The following is a 13,450-nucleotide window of genomic DNA, read 5'->3' as shown; positions in this document are numbered from 1 at the left end:
TCCGCCTTTTTCTTCATTGGACGGCCAAGGAAAGTCACCTGTCTTCTCCGACAAATACTGTTCAGCATTGTATTCTCAATAGCCGTCTCTTCTGTGTTGGCCAAAACAATCACAGTAGTGCTGGCATTCCTGGCCTCAAAACCTGGGAACAGTGTGAGAAGATGGTTGGGGAAGAGCTTGGCCAACTCCATCATTCTTTCTGGTTCTGCTGGCCAAATTTTCATCTGTGCCTTATGGCTGGGAATTTCTCCCCCTTTCCCTGACTCTGACTTACACTCCCAGCCTGGAGAGATCATCCTGCAATGCAATGAAGGCTCTATCACCATGTTTTATGTTGTCCTTGGCTATATGTGTTTCCTAGCTGCCATTTGCTTCACTGTGGCTTTCCTGGCCAGGAACCTTCCTGGGGCCTTCAATGAAGCCAAACTGATTACCTTCAGCATGCTGGTCTTCTGCAGTGTTTGGGTCTCCTTCCTGCCCACTTATCTGAGCACCAAAGGAAAGTCCATGGTGATTGTTCAAGTCTTCTCCATTTTGACCTCTAGTGCTGGACTGCTGGGTTGCATCTTTTTCACAAAGTGCTACATTATCATCCTGAGGCCAGATCTAAACACTAAGGAACATCTAATGATAAAAGTAGAGAAATGACTGTAAAATTGTTTCTTAGGCTGATAGCTATTACCTTCTTTATTGCAGTTACTGGTGTTTTGTATTCTTCCTTTGAATCAATGTGACAATTAAGGTTATTTAAAATTGAAGGAAATAAACATAGGAAAGCAATAACATTAATCAAATTAAATTATCATTATCAGTAAAATAAACCAATTAATAATTGAAATCGTTCAGGAATGAACGAGCTCAGAAATAAGACTGTAAACTCTAAATCTGTGTGAATATGACTTTTTCTTGAAAGTAGGTATGAGCAGTGGAGCTTGGTGTCAAGATCATACTGATGACTCAAACTTGCAACATTCTGGATATATATACCAGTTTTTTCTGGAGGTATTAGGTGACTTCATAGACCTTATGGACCTCAGAATTCCATTACTCTCTATTGAGTCATAGCTATCCTATCATACTTTCTGGACATGTCCAAAATGTAGTGACCCTGCTACAAGACAGCATCTGGAAGGCTTAACACTGTGTGCGAAGACTTGATCCACATAAGGAAATGGAAAACAGCCATGAATCAGATTTGTCTCTTATCCAAAGAAGCTATATGATCCTCTTGTCCCTAGATGGGAAGCTTTCAGCATTCTGCTGTGTGAATGGGAAAATAATCCAAGATAGAAAGTGGCAGGATGGAATCCCAGAGTCTTCACTGTCTAGGGAGCTGCAGGAAGTGCACCTTTTCTGGAAGCTACCTAGAGAGCAACTGTCTTTGCCACACCCAAACCTAGGGAAAGGATGGGAGATAATAACCAACAGGGAAGGAAGGAAAGATGGAGGTCCATTCTCTGGTATACTACATTTACACAACACATTGGAACTTCCTATTCCTTCTAATAGCAGTTTCAAATCGGTACAATTCTCCTTATGTCATTTCCCCTTCTAATATATTTCATTTGAGTTTCACCATTTTAAACCCTTTTATTTTACTCACCTATCTGATATATTGGATGATTATCTCTGATAAGTTTAAACTCTCTTGAGTGTGTGTGTGTGTGTGTAGGTGTGTGTGTAGGTATATTTGTTTTCGTAGATTTTCATGGGTGTAAGTATGCTGGTTTTGTTGTATTCGGGTCTTTTCCCGTGTAAGGTTGAGATTGTCTTTGCAACGTTTCGGCAGGATCTCACCTGCCATCTTCAAGCGTGGCCCACGCTTGAAGATGGCAGGTGAGATCCTGCCGAAACGTTGCAAAGACAATCTCAACCTTACACGGGAAAAGACCCGAATACAACAAAACCAGCATATGTGTGTGTGTGTGTGTGTGTGTGTGTTACAACCCCTGGTATGCCCAAATATGGGAGGGAGCTCACTCCTCCCTCTTTCTGTCCTTCGGCTCATCACAGAAAACCATGCAGGCAGAAACCCATATTTTTATTTTTAATGTTGCCTTTTTATATTTGTGTTGTATTTGTACTGATAAATAAATAAAGGGAGACTAGTATGGATCCATTTCAAGCTATTTAGCTCTCATCAGCTAGCCATACCCTTACTGGGATTTGAACCTGGGATGTGTTACATATTAGGCAGACTTGCTAGCCACTACACCACCGGTTCTCCTCCTTTTATCAGCTAAGCCAGGGAAATAAGTATGTGTTTGTGTTATTTCTACTTACTGGGATTTGAACCTGGGCTGTATTATATCTTAGGCAGGAGTCTTAGCTACTAAGCCACAGGCTCTCCTCCTTATCATTTATATATATATATAGGTTCAAATCCCAGTAGGGGTATGGCTAGCTGATGAGAGCTAAATAGCTTGAAATAGATCTATACTAGTCTCCCTTTATTTTTTTATTAGCACAAATACAACAATATATCACACACACACACACACCCACATTATATGTTAATTTTCCTTAACTTCTATTTTTGGGCTTTATTGGCTTCTTTCATTGATCCTTGTTTCTTTCCTCCAAACACCTGTACCATTTCCCCCATATTTCATAATATTCTGTTTCTTCTTTTCCCTAGATTTCTTTTGTTAGTTTGTCCATTTTGGCACAGTCCATAACCTTTCTTATTATTTCATCTTCACTTGGTATCAACTTATTTTTCCATTTTTGAGTGAAGGCAATCTTTGCTGCTGTAATTATGTGTAGAATTAAATAATGGTTTTATTTTTTCTATCTATCTATCTATCTATCTATCTATCTATCTATCTATCTATCTATCTATCTATCATCTATCTATCTATCTATCTATCTATCATCTATCTATCTATCTATCTATCTATCTATCTATCTATCTATCTATCTATCATCTATCTATCTATCTGTTAGATTCAGGCAATGAGAGGACAGACTCCAGACGATAGTGACATAACAGCTCTTTATTAGACAGGTTGTAGTGATCCAGCTGAATACGGGGTCGTGCAGCTCCCCTTTTATGGGGAGCTGGCAGACCTCCCGTCCAATCAGAACAACCCCTTGTTCCCGCCCTAGTGGCGGTCCTGAGTGGAGACTACAGCAGTTTATGTAAATATCTAACACCCCTCCCCTCTTAGATGGAGTGTTCCGGTTAGTTACAAAGTCCTGTAAGTATGCGGGTTTCTCTCTTGCTCGGGTGGACCTGCGTAATTCTGGTTGTGCCGGAACAGGTGCAGGATCGGAGTGTCCTTTGGGATCGGAGTGTCCTTTTTGTTCCTCCGTCCTGGTCGGGAATTGTTGACTCCCTTCGCTTGGGAGCTGCTCCGTTCTTACGTTGACCTCTGGTTCCACCCTTGGTTCCACTGTGCCGTAGTCGTCTGTGATGGGCGTGTCGGGTTGTTGTGTCAGCCATCTTTCCGATGGTATCAGTTCCTTGTTTGATGATTGTAGGTTGGAGTGTGTCAGGCGACCTCGGAGTTGGTCGATGTGTCTTTTCCAGTTCCTACCGTCTTCCAGTTCTAACAAGTAGGAACGAGGTCCGGTGATGCCTATTACCTTTGCCGGAATCCACAGCGTCCCCCCTGCATAGCTGTGGGCATATAAAGAATCCCCTATGCTAAAATTTCAAATTTTGCTCATAGAGTCTGGGGGCGATGTGGCAGAGTAATTTGGGTGTAGCCTGTCTAGGTGAGACTTTAGTCGGCGACCCATGAGGAGTTCAGCAGGGCTCCTTCCCGTTGTGGCGTTAGGGGTAATGTGTTGAATTAAAAGATAGTGGTCAACCCGTGTTTGCCAATCACCCGGGCCCATCCTAGTGAGGGCCTCTTTTGCTGCGCACACCATTCTTTCCACCTGACCATTTGATGCCGGATGGAATGGTGCGACGAGGGCATGCCGAATTCCTTGACTTGCTAAAAAGGATTCTAATTGCATGGCCATGAACTGGGGCCCGTTGTCGGATACCAGGAGGTCGGGCAGGCCGTGCGTGGCGAAAAGTCGCCGTAGTACCTTGATAACTGCCTCTGCCGTGATCGAGGTCATCAGGACTACTTCTAACCATTTGGAGTATGCATCCACAACTATTAAAAACGTTTGTCCCTGAACTGGTCCTGCGAAGTCTATGTGTATTCGCAACCAGGATGCTTGCGGTTTGTCCCACTCTGTAGCGGGCGCTTCTGGGGGGGCTGGTCGGGATTCCTGGCATGGATTGCAAGTGGCCACCCATTCCTCTATCTCCTTGTCCATGTTCGGCCACCACATGTAGCTCCTAGCCAATGCTTTCATCCTTACGATCCCTGGATGCCCTACATGCAAAGCTTCTAATACATTTCTCCGCAGTTTGTGCGTTACAACAACTCGATCCCCCCACAATAAACAACCTTTCAAAACCGACAGTTCATCACGCTTAGACCAAAACAGTTTGAATTCGGGTCCCACAATCCCTTTGGGCCACCCCCTCCATACCCAAGTTTGCACTTCTCTGATTACGTTGTCCTTAGCAGAAAACCTAGCAACGTCCGCAGAAGATACCGGTCCTGTGTCCAAACAGTCAATCAAAAGGACTGGTACTTCTGGAGTGGGGTCAGCCAACAGTTCCAGTAACGGGCAACGGCTGAGCGTGTCCGCGTGCCCCAACATAGAACCCGGTCGGTGTACCAGTTTATAGGAATACGCAGCCAGGAAAACAGTCCACCTGGTCATGCGCGGGGAGAGGGAGACCGGTGTGGGACGGTTTCCCACCAGTAGACCCAGCAATGGTTTGTGGTCCATTACATGTTCGAAATTGCAGCCGTAGAGATATTCGTGAAAACGCTTGACTCCTGCCACAGCGGCTAACGCCTCCCTGTCCAGTTGGCTGTAGTTGGGTTCCGCCGAAGACAATGTCCTTGAGTAGAAAGTGATGGGGGCTTCGTTTCCATTCGGCATTCTGTGGTTGAGTACTGCGCTGACACCGAAAGGTGAGGCATCACAAGTCAACACCAGCGGTAGGGTTTGGCTGTATTGGATCAGCAGAGAGTCGGCCGTCAGCAGGCGCTTGACTGCGGCGAAGGCGGTCATCTCAGGACGTCCCCAGGTCCATTTAGCGTTCTTTGCTAGAAGTCGGTGCAACGCTTCAGCAACGGTGGCTTTCTGTCTGAGAAAGATGCTGTAGAAGTTAAGAAGTCCGAGGAAGGCCTGCAACTCGGTCTGATTTCGTGGTGTGGGGGGCGTCCTGAATTGCCTTAATTTTTTTCGATGTCGGGTGTATTCCCAGTCCATCGATCCTATAACCCAGGAATTCTATGCTGGGTACGTTAATTTGGCATTTTTCCTTTTTCAGGCGGAGACCCTTTTCTCGAATTCTGGCCAAAACAATCCTAACACGCTTTAATAGTTGCTCCTCATTTGCAGCCGATACTAAGATGTCGTCGAAATAAGGGATGACTCCTGGTATGCCCTGCAAAAGCCGTTCCATGACGCTTTGGAACAATCCCGGAGAAATACTCACGCCGAATTGTAAGCGGTTGCATTTAAAAGCACCCCTGTGCGTCACTATGGTTTGGGCCTCTGCCGTGGCGCTATCCACTGGCAGCTGCTGATAAGCTTGTGCCATGTCTAGTTTTGCCAAAAAAAATTTCCTGGCCCCAACGAGTGCAATAGGTGCTGTACTACGGGCACAGGATAAGCGCTCTGTTGGAGAGCGACATTAATTGTGCATTTATAGTCCGCGCAGATGCGGACTGACCCGTCTGGCTTAACCGGGGTCACGATTGGGTTTTCCCAGCGAGCATGGTCCACTGGTTTGAGGATTCCTTGCTCTACCAGCTTATCAATTTCCGTATCAATTTTGGCTCGGAGCGCAAAAAGCACTCTCCTAGGTCTGAGTCTGATAGGCGCCACATTTGGATCAAAATTAAATGAAATTGGTTTTCCCACGTACTTACCAAGGCCGGGGCTGAACACATCCTCGAACTCCTTAAAAATTCCTTCAGCGCTGCTGTTTCCCACGGCGTTGATTCCCGTAACTTCCAGCCCCAGGGCTTCGAACCAATCCAGTCCCAGGAGGCTTTGCAGTGGCGCGCTGGCTATGGTCACAGGCAGCTGGCCTGTGATATCTTTGAACTGGACTCGGAACGTGCCTTGACCCACGATGGGGACCCTGTTCCTCTGGTAATCGCGAAGCAGGATGTCTGGTGTCCTCAGTTGGCGCTTCTTTAGGTTGGGAATAGCCTTCTTCATCGCTGACCACAAGATGATCGTCAGTGATGATCCCGTGTCGACTTCAAGCTCGCACGGGGAGTCCTCCAGGAGGACAGTGAGTTTCAGCTTTTTAGGTCGCTTTGTGCAGACCTGCCCTATCGTTGTGAGATAGGTTCTTAGTGGTTCTCTCTGGGAATACTCTCTCTCGGCTCTCTGGGAATACTCTCTCTCAGCTGACTCCCTTGGTTCTCTCTCTGGGCGCCCTTTGTTTTTTCGCCAAGCCCCTGGGGTGGGCTTCTGTCGGCGATAAGATGGCGGTTGCCATGTTGTAGCAGGGACTTCGCTCCGACACACCTTTGCAATGTGTCCGACCTTGTCGCAACGCTGGCACACAACGTCTCTAAAACGGCAGGTAGACCGGGGATGGTTCCCTCCGCAGCTTGCGCAGGGCGGCAAACGGGATTTGAATTTTCGCGCCGGTTTCGTGTGGCTACTGCGCATGCGATGGCTGTCTTTGCACTCGCTGTTCTCGGTCTCCTGATCGGTGGCCTCATGATGCACCCGGGTCTGTCTGGTTCCAGATTGGGGTGCGCTGTACCCGCGTTGCAGCGTTTCTGTAGATCTGTCCGCTGATTCCGAAGCTCTTGCCTCATCTAGTGTGATTTGCAGGTTTAAGTTGGGTTTGGCCAACAACCGTTTCTGCAAAAGTAATGTCCCGTAATCCGCATATGAGGCGTGCTAGGATGTGCTCATCCAGATCCCTGAATTTGCAATGCGTTGTTGCTTTTCGGAGCGCTGCAAAGTACTGGTTGATGGATTCATCCGCCTTCTGGTTCCTCATGTTGAATTCGTGGTGGCGAACGTGGCAGGAAGGTTTTGGCGCGAAATGCGTCTGAAGCGTTTGTTGTAGCGCCGTCCATGTTACCGCCTGGATGGGGGTTGGCTCCGATAGATCCCTGGCCGTCTCGAAGACCTCTCGACCGCAGTAGCTCAGGAACATATTCTTTTTCCAGGAGTCTGGTACTACCATGAGATCGTTTGCCTCGAGGAAGCATTTGAATCTCAGCATGTAGGATTCCCAATGCTCGGCTACTGGGTTGTACGGGGTTGGTGGAGCGTGCATCGCCATCTTGTCTTGCGTTCGAATTTGCCGCGCTGAGATGGCTGCCGGAATTTCAGCCAAAATCCGGGGCTGGATCGAATCCGTGGATTCTTGCTAGTAGATCTTCGTCCTATCTGCCTCTCGATCCCACCTTCGTCGCCAGTGTTAGATTCGGGCAACGAGAGGACAGACTCCAGACAATAGTGACATAACAGCTCTTTATTAGTCAGGTTGTAGTGATCCAGCTGAATACGGGGTCGTGCAGCTCCCGTTTTATGGGGAGCTGGCAGACCTCCCATCCAATCAGAACAACCCCTTGTTCCTGCCCTAGTGGCAGACCTGAGTGGAGACTACAGCAGTTTATGTAATTATCTAACTCTATCTATCTATCTATCTATCTATCTATCTATCTATCTATCTATCTATCTATCTATCTATCTATCTATCTATCTATCTATCTATCTATCAAGGCCCCCTCTCGCTACCACCTTAATCATAGCTGGAGCTGTATTTGGAATAAAGTTTCTCTGTGCATTCAGATGTTTAATGGAAGGCATCTCTTTGTGTTTATTTTTCCATATGGCTTTTTATCAGTTCCAAGATCCATTCAAAATGTCTTGAGATTCGAGATAATGTGGGCAAATAAACCAGAGATACTTCGTTAATTCCCAGGGCCATAGATTCAATTGATATGGGATCTTTTGCCTGAAATCTGCAATTTTAAAATTGTGGGCCTATATTTCTGCCCAAATCAAGTGTTAGGAAAAAAAGCTTCCAGCTTTTCCATTGCTTCCAGGGAGATGCCAGTTGCATGTTTATAATCACCATTCACCTACTGTGTTTCCCTGAAAATAAGACAAAGATCAATGTGGCTTTTTAGTTAAATGACAAAAGATGACAATGTGAGAATTGTATTGGATGTCATAGTACAGTGATGGTTAACCTTCTTGTTGACATGTGCCACAAGTGGGGGGAGCACAGGGGACTCACGCATGTGCATGTCCACACCCATAATGTAATGCTAGCCAGCTGGTGGCACATGCACATGTGCGGTGGAGCTGAGCTGGGCAACGGCTCATGTGCCTGCAGAGAGGGTTCCTCATGCCACCTGTGGCACATGTGTCAGATGTTCGCCATCCCGGTCATATATATTTAAAAAAACATAACAAAAACAGATGCAGAGAAAGCCATTGATAATTTGCATTGGCCTTTTTTGCTTAAAGTTCTGGAAGATATGAACCTTGCTGAGAAATTCCTCAGCCTTGCAGAGAAATCTGACACTAGTCAGAAGGCTGAAATTATGGTTAATGGTGGTCTAACTAAACCATAATAAACATCTAGAAGTGGGCAAGGTTTTCCTTTGCCCCCTTTGCTATTTATTTTGGCTCTTGAGGTATTGGCTTGTCATGGCCCAGGAGAAAGGAGAGCAGAAGGGGAGTTTCTGTTAGGTTAGTTGCCTAGGAACAGAGTCAAGATTCCGATCAGTGACAGTTGGCTGCAGCAGATTTTGGAGGAGTGTTAGCCTATAGAAGATACTGTTGGTTTCCTCTCTTCTCTTTGCTGGGAGTGCCATTTACTCAGATGTGATCCCTGTGTATGAATTTCACTCTTGTGATGGCTTAGAACCATGACCCTGCTCTTGAGCCTTGGAGCTCTTTTGCACACTCCTCTTTGGAAAGCATCCTTTGCAGAATGAAGTTGCTCTGAATGACTAATTTAAAGAAAAGTTGGCACATGAGATTCTTCACAAATTAACAAAAACTAAATGTCTGGGCACAATGCAAGGAATAACTCACCTGTGCTTGCATGTAGATGGGCACCTATAATAGCAAAAGGCCAGAGTCCATAACAAACTCGTTATGCCTGCCACACCTCACCCATGTGTAGTATGAGAAAACCTCCCCTGTGGAACCCATGAAGAATGTGGGTGCATGGCCTCATTTGAAAGATGCTGAGAAAACCCTGAGATGGAGACAAGGTCTTTACTTCTATTGTGGTGGCCAGGGACATATAATAGCAACATTCCTTGCCCAGAAAACCAGCCCTGACCTGTTGGGAAATGATCAGGTCTAGGTGGTATCCTAAATCAGGGTCAGGTTCTGGCAAGGCAAGCCAAACACCACCCCACTCCCTCAAAATACCTAGTGGTTTCTGTGCAATTCCTAGTGAGGAAAATGAGTCTGGGTTCTGCTGCTCATTGGCCACACTTAGGAATGATGGAAAACATAGAAATTATAATTTGATTCAGTGCTGTCACAGGCAAAGTGAGATTTGGTACATTGTGCCTTGGAGATATTCTCCCAATAATTAAGATGAGAAGGAGAGGGAGAAGTTGGGGTAAGAAAACAGAAACAATTTTACGGGTTCGAAAAAAATTGTCAAACTCTCTCCATCTACACACACACACACACACACACACACACACACAGAGAGAGAGAGAGAGAGAGAGAGAATGATTGGCACTTCTGTGTCTCAAGAACCTTGGTAGAGGTGAGATGATGGGGACAGAAGGAAAGATGGCTTAGGGTGCTTCTAGTTTTGGTTCTCAAGCCGAGTCAACTAAAGCAGACTTCCCCAGATTATGTCATAGGCTTTTTCTTGTAAAGCTTTGTAGAGGTAGAAATATGAAAAGATGAAAGGACATTTTATTATGCTTGGTGGATATATAAAAAAGCTTTAAAAATTTATTCCAAATACCTACATTTAAAGAGAGGATTTGAAAGATAAATATTCAATTTAAGATAGAACATTTCCTTTTAGGATTGATGGAAAATATAGAAAAATAATAATAATGGAAGACTTTCAATTTATGATTAATGTAGCAATTAATTACTATAGTCTATGCACAAAGATAAATTTAGCACTACCTAATAAGGAGGAATGGCTGGTGAAATCGAAAGAACTTGCCAAGATGGACAAACTGACTTCTTATCAGAGAAAGGGTAATATCTGCCTTTATTGATGACTGAAACTTCCATAGTGTCTTTTTGTGTAAAAAGCCCACCAAAATCAACTTGTGATTTATTCTTTTAATTATTGGACATGATAGATTATAGAAAAAAGAGAGTTTAAAGAGAGATTGAAATGTAATTGTACTTATAATTGCTGTGAAGAATATTTTTATATTTCTATAGCTTTATTTATATCATTCTGTTTTTTAAAAAAACCTCTATTTTATTTTCTTGTTGCACTTTTAGCTTTTTGCATTACTTCTCTATTTCTTTTTGGCTTTCCCTGTACTAAATAATTTATATTCTTGTTTATTAGGAGAGCATCAACCAACTGCTTTAAAGTCCTCTACTTCATTTTTTTTGCCATTCAAGAGATCAATCAGCATTTCCAGCTCCTTCCAAATGTCCAGCTGGGTTATGTTCTCCATGACAATTATTTGAAACCCAGAATGCTGTGCTGGATCAGCTGTGGAAGCCAATATTCCTAACTGTAGCTGTAGAAGGCAGAAGCACCTTTTCCTTGTCCTACATACACACTTTAAACCCAAGAGTACACTAAGGCAGAAGCTTGTCCATCCCAAGGATAAAACACCCAGACACAAAATGAGCAATGTGATATAATGCAGTAAGACATGTGCAGATCTGTTTATTGGAGAGAAAAAACAATCACTTTGTTAGATCTGGGCAACGAGAGAACAGACTGCGGACACGAAGTGTCTTAACAGCTCTTTATTAATAGTAGTAGTGATCCAGCTTGCTCTGTGGCCGGAGGGTTCCCCTTTTATAGTACTCGGGTACGCCTCTCGACCAATCAGAGCGATACCTGTTTCCCGCTGTAGCAGCGGACCAGAGAGGAGACTTCCTCCGATATATGTTAATATCTAACACCCCTCCCCTCCTAGACAGAACGTTGCGGTTAGTAACATAGTCTTTTAGGTATGTTGGAGTTTGCCTTACTCGGGAGGAGCGTCGCAGTTCGGGTTGGTTAGAAGTGGTTGCAGGATCGGATGCTTTTTCTGTTTCTCGTTCGGGTGGTTTCGTGCCTTCGTTGCTAGGGCGTTCCGGAGTCTGCTCGGTTACATTGCTTGGGGGTTGCTCTGCTTCGTGCTCGATCTCTTGTTCAGACCTGGGCTCGCAGGTGTCGTAGTTCTCTGTATTGGGGCTCTCGAGTGGCTGACTTTGCGTTGGTAGGTAGCTCTCGTCCTCGGTTCGAAGGTCTGAGTGTGCTAGGCGACCTCGAAGTTGATCGATGTGCCTTTTCCAGTTCCGCCCATCTTCCAGTTCCAACAGATACGATCGTGGACCCGTGATGCCAATGACCTTTGCCGGCATCCACAATGTTCCCCCTGCATAGTTGTGGGTGTATACTGAATCCCCTATGCTAAAGGTCCGAATTTTGCTTGTGGAGTCTGGGGGTGCTGTGGCAGAGTAATTTGGGTGAAGATGGTCCAGGTGAGACCGTAGACGGCGGCCCATGAGTAGTTCAGCGGGGCTCCTACCCGTCGTTGCGCTTGGGGTAATATGCTGAATTAAGAGGTAATGGTCAATGCGTGTTTGCCAATCACCTGGACCCATCCTAGCGAGGGCCTCTTTTGCGAATCGCACCATTCTCTCCGCCTGTCCATTTGACGCCGGATGGAATGGCGCGACGAGGGCGTGCCGAATTCCCTGACCTGCTAGATATGTCTCAAATTGCATGGCCGTGAACTGGGGCCCGTTATCAGAGACCAGGAGGTCGGGCAGGCCATGAGTGGCGAAAAGTCGCCGTAGGACCTTAATGACTGCCTCTGCCGTGGTTGAAGTCATTAGGACTACTTCTAGCCATTTCGAGTATGCATCCACAACTATAAGGAAAGTCTGACCTTGGAATGGCCCTGCGAAGTCGATGTGTATTCGCGACCAGGGTGCTTTAGGCTTCTCCCATTCTGTGGCGGGCGCTTCCGGGGGTGCTGGTCTAGATTCCTGGCATGGGTCGCAAGTGGCCACCCATTCCTCTATTTCTTTGTCCATGTTTGGCCACCAAACGTAACTTCTTGCTAACGCCTTCATCCTAACAATCCCCGGATGACCCACATGTAAAGCATCTAATACATTCCTACGTAAAGCATACGGAATAACAACTCGATCCCCCCACAATAAGCAACCTTGTAACACTGAGAGTTCGTCCCGTTTTGACCAAAACACTTTGAATTCCGGGCCCACGTTTCCCTTTGGCCACCCCCTCCAAACCCAAGTTTGAACTTGCTTTATTAACATGTCTTTAGAAGAAAACCTTGCAACATCGTAGGAAGAAACTGGTCCTGAGTCCAAACAATCAATGAGCAGCACCGGTACTTCGGGAGTGGGGTCTGGCAGAATGTCAGGTAATGGGCAACGGCTGAGTGCGTCTGCGTGTCCTAGAGTGGAACCCGGTCGATGAATTAATTTGTATGAGTACGCAGCCAGGAAAACAGTCCACCTGGTCATGCGTGGAGAAAGGGAGACTGGAGTGGGGCGGTTTCCCGCCAAAAGTCCCAACAGCGGTTTGTGATCTGTAATCAGTTCAAAATCGCGGCCGTAGAGGTATTCGTGGAAACGTTTTACTCCAGCTACAGCAGCCAGCGCTTCCCTGTCCATCTGGCTGTAATTCCTCTCGGCCGATGAAAGAGTCCTGGAGTAGAAGGCGATGGGTGCTTCTTTTCCGTCGGGCATCTGGTGGCTGAGGACTGCGCCGACTCCAAAAGGTGATGCGTCGCAGGTCAATACCAGCGGTAGTGTCTGGCTGTATTGGACCAACAGTGAGTCAGTGGTGAGCAGGCGCTTTACTCCGGCAAAAGCTGCTGCTTCGGATCGTCCCCATTTCCATGGTGTGTTCCTCTGGAGTAGACGGTGTAGTGGCTCAGCAACGGTCGCCTTCTGTCTCAGAAAAACGCTGTAGAAGTTAAGTAGTCCGAGGAAGGCCTGCAACTCGGTCTGATTTCGTGGTGTGGGGGCGTCCTGGATCGCCTTAATTTTCTTTGAAGTGGGGTGTATTCCCTGACCATCGATTCTATAACCCAGGAATTCTACGCTAGGCACGTTAATTGGCATTTTTCCTTTTTGAGGCGGAGACCCTTTTCTCTGATTCTGGCCAAAACAGTTCTGACTCTTTTATTTAATTGCTCCTCGTTTGCAGTGGACACCAAGATGTCGTCAAAATAGGGGA

Source organism: Natrix helvetica (genome assembly GCF_964273705.1).
Source record: "Natrix helvetica genome assembly, chromosome: 1".
NCBI classification, from domain to species: domain Eukaryota; kingdom Metazoa; phylum Chordata; class Lepidosauria; order Squamata; family Natricidae; genus Natrix; species Natrix helvetica.
The sequence above is the reverse complement of the archived record's forward strand: the minus strand, read 5'-3'. Positions refer to the sequence as shown.